The sequence below is a fragment of the Macaca fascicularis genome, chromosome 3 (genome assembly GCF_037993035.2).
Source record: "Macaca fascicularis isolate 582-1 chromosome 3, T2T-MFA8v1.1".
In the NCBI taxonomy this organism is placed as follows: Eukaryota; Metazoa; Chordata; class Mammalia; order Primates; family Cercopithecidae; genus Macaca; species Macaca fascicularis.
The window spans coordinates 96,493,709-96,497,006 of NC_088377.1; the positions used below are offsets into that span (position 1 = coordinate 96,493,709).

General features: G+C 49.8%; 1 pseudogene; it reads right to left on the reverse strand.

Moving 5' to 3' along the window:
- Nucleotides 1-373: 373 nt before the first annotated feature.
- Nucleotides 374-2,431, reverse strand: LOC135969892 (uncharacterized; annotated as a pseudogene).
- Between the last annotated feature and the right edge of the window lie 867 nt (nt 2,432-3,298).

A 3,298-nucleotide genomic window follows, 5' to 3' on the forward strand; every position in this document is an offset into this window, starting at 1 on the left:
GCAGAGGTGAAAACAAGAAACCAGGCCATGCAGAGAGTCATTGCAAGTAAAGGGAGACTCAGATAGAGGCTGCCGGAGCCGGCCCGGCTACGTTTGTGTGTTGGCCACATGCAGCCTGTGCGGCCGCTCCAGGACCCTAAGCCTATGTCCAAGGGAGCCATAGACACGTGCTTTTGCTGATGAGCCACAATTTATTAATAGGAGACTCTGTGGGGTGCACCGCAATAAATTGTGATTCGTGAAATTTATAAACTGAGATAGCACTAGCAAGAGGTCCTGTGCATTGTAATTCTCTCGACCTGACAAATGAACTGCTTTGAGCAGCGACAGCTTCAGCCAAGTAAGAGAAATAAATCAGCCGGTGGAACTGTGGTAAGAAAGCAAACAGTTTTATTGGTCTACGGATCTTGAGAAATGTTGATTAAGTCAGATCTGGAACCCCCTCATAGTCGTTTTACAAGTTGCTTTATCCCAGAGACCCCCCAGGCCTCTCCATATTACCACAATCTCCCAGGAAAAACGAGGAGTGAGTTACAGTGTGTTTAGGATAGGAAACAAAAATATATACTTTTGTGGTCCTGGGAAAAGGTGAGTCCGACCATTCATTCGGGGAGGCTTGTGTATTCCCCAGGACTATATTAGAGGAAACTCGTGGAAGCCTTTCCACACCTGATAACCTCTCAGTCTCCAGAGAGCAAAGAATAGAAAATACCTTGAGTTGTGGAAGCCACTGTGTGAAAACAAATTTAGAATAAATGAGACTGATCAGAGATTAGTGTTTGAACTAACAAACTATGGGTTTACTTGGCAAGTTAAGGGTAGAAACATGAATGCAGTGGGCCATGTTGAAACTGTAGACCCTAGAACAAACTGCTTTAAATTGTATTTATGTCTTGAGAGAACCCATTTGCTATCAAATAACTGATTACACTCCAGTCTGTTCATTGAAGGAAGCCCCAAAAGACTCCCTTCCAGAAAGCGGTCTGGTTTCATTTCGTCCTTCCAGAAAGCCAATGGTTACATTTATTTTTAAATGTAGCCTTCAATTTCAAAATGTCATAGTCCAGACTTGTCTTCCTTCAGTTGATACAAACTACCAGGCAGGAACTATTTAATTCAGAAGTTTCTTTGCAAGACCCCAGGAGGAAAGAGGTAGCAGCTTCAGAGAAGGGAAGGTTAGGAAAATATTGATTAGCCATCTATGTGCCAGGCAGCATGTTCAGGGCCTCACAACCTTCGAGAAGCTATTATCACCTCATTTTAGACAGGAGACTGAAACTCAGAGATGATCATTAATTTGCCATGGCCACTCAGCTTTGATTGGAAAAGGCAGGGACGGACTGACAACTAAGTTCATGCCCTTTTCAGGGTATCATGTCACCTTTCAAAATTGAGGACCCTAGAATCTTCCAGTTGATCACTCTCTCCATGTCCCCCAGCCTCTTTCTGCCTGCAGATGCAGATTTAACTGGATCCCAGAGACGATCACTACCTCCCTTATTCTTCACCATCTCTATGGAAGGAACCCCCACCTCCTCCCTGGGGCAAGATGCATAGGAAACTGAGTCTGCGCCACCCATGGGGCAAGGCTGCCATGCTTGGACAGAGAGGCCAGGCATTCCGGACAACACCCCCTCCACCTCCTTCCACAAGGAGAGGCTGCGGGGTAGGGTGAGGAGGTGCTAGGGAGTTTCCAGTTTCAGGAGCTGGTTGCCCTAAGATGGAGAAAGACAGGTCACAGCGGTGCTCCAGTGCAGATTTGAACAATTTGTTGCAACCACAGGAAACTTCCGAAATGTCTTTCCCAGCAGCTCTGGCTCCGCCAGGAGCAGGAGCATGTTTGTGTGGCTGCAGGGCACCGGCAGCAGCGCTCTGTGCTCTCCCGGCTCCCTGTGGCAACAGGAGCGAAAACTTCGGGGGGTCAGGCATAGAAACCACGGCAATGAAATCTGACTTCAAAAACACAGATGCCGCGATGTGCACTTCCAGAACACACAATGTCTGGACGGATCACCAACAAGATTCCTGCCACCTGAGGTGGAGGCAGGGCGGGAGGCGTGCCTCCGGCCTTGTGGCTTGTGGGGAAAGACCTGTCTCCCTTGCCCCCGCCGCCTCCTTCACTCTCGCTGCTCACGCCTGCATTGTTGCGGAACTCTCAAGTGAGTGTTCTCTAACCACCCCAGTGGCCTCATTCCCAAACACTCCTCCCATCACTTTACCCCCAGCTCTAAAAATTGTTCGCGCTTTCTCTTAGCCTAGAGCCGTGCTTGAAGGAGGATAGAATTTCATGGGGGTCCTGTTAAAATGCAGGTTGTGATTCAGCAGGCCTGGGGTGAGCCCCGGCTTCTATGTGTCTAACAAGCTTTCAAGTCCAAGGATGCCGTTGGTCCCAGGACACATTTTGAATGGCAAAGGATAGTACATATGTCCCAGATTCCTAAGGCTGGTGTTGAAAACTCTGGGCCCCTCCCCCTAGACTACCTTTCTTAACTCCTTGATCTCCCCCTCACCCCTGCAATGCTCCAGGCAGAGTCACCTGCCAGCCCACAGGCACACCCACACCCCAACTCGCCCACCGTGGGGGTTCTGTGCCCACCATTTCCCTCAGCAGCAAAGCTAGCTCCCAGCTCTGCTGTTCAAATCTTACCTCCTGCAAGTCCTAGCCTTCCCATAAAGACCATTGTCTTCCTTACAGGAAGAGCTGCATTCCAGAGCCGTGGCATACAAAGAGAACAATCTCTGCTTTCTCAGGAAGTGTCAAACCCAGGCATTGTTTGGGAGAGACAGATCTGGGCCGCCTCCCTAGAGTGGTGGAGCAAGCCCTGAGAGCTGCCTTGGCTGGGACCACAGCTCTCCGGTGGGAAGCCCTGCTGCATGGTGGCCCTTTCGGAAGGGCATTCACTAGTCTGGTAATGCTCAACAGTCTGGACACCAGGGTCCCTCGTGCAGTGCAGTGAATACCTGAGTCTGAGAGAATCTGGCTGATACAGATAGAATTTCCTTTTCCTGCTTCACCTTGGTGAGGCCAAATACCAGCTAACGAAAAGTGGATTATGTATTCTTTTTCTTTTTGAGATAGGGTGTCACTGTGTCACCCAGGCTGGAGGTGCAGTGGTGCCATCTGGTCTCACTGCAACCTCCGCCTCCCAGGTTCAAGCAATTCTCATGCCTCAGCCTCCTGACCTAGCTGGGATTCTGGGCGCGCATCACCACACCCGGCTAATTTTTGTATTTTCGGTAGAGACGGGGTTTTGCCATGTTGGCCAGACTGGTCTTGAACACCTGACCTCAAGTGATC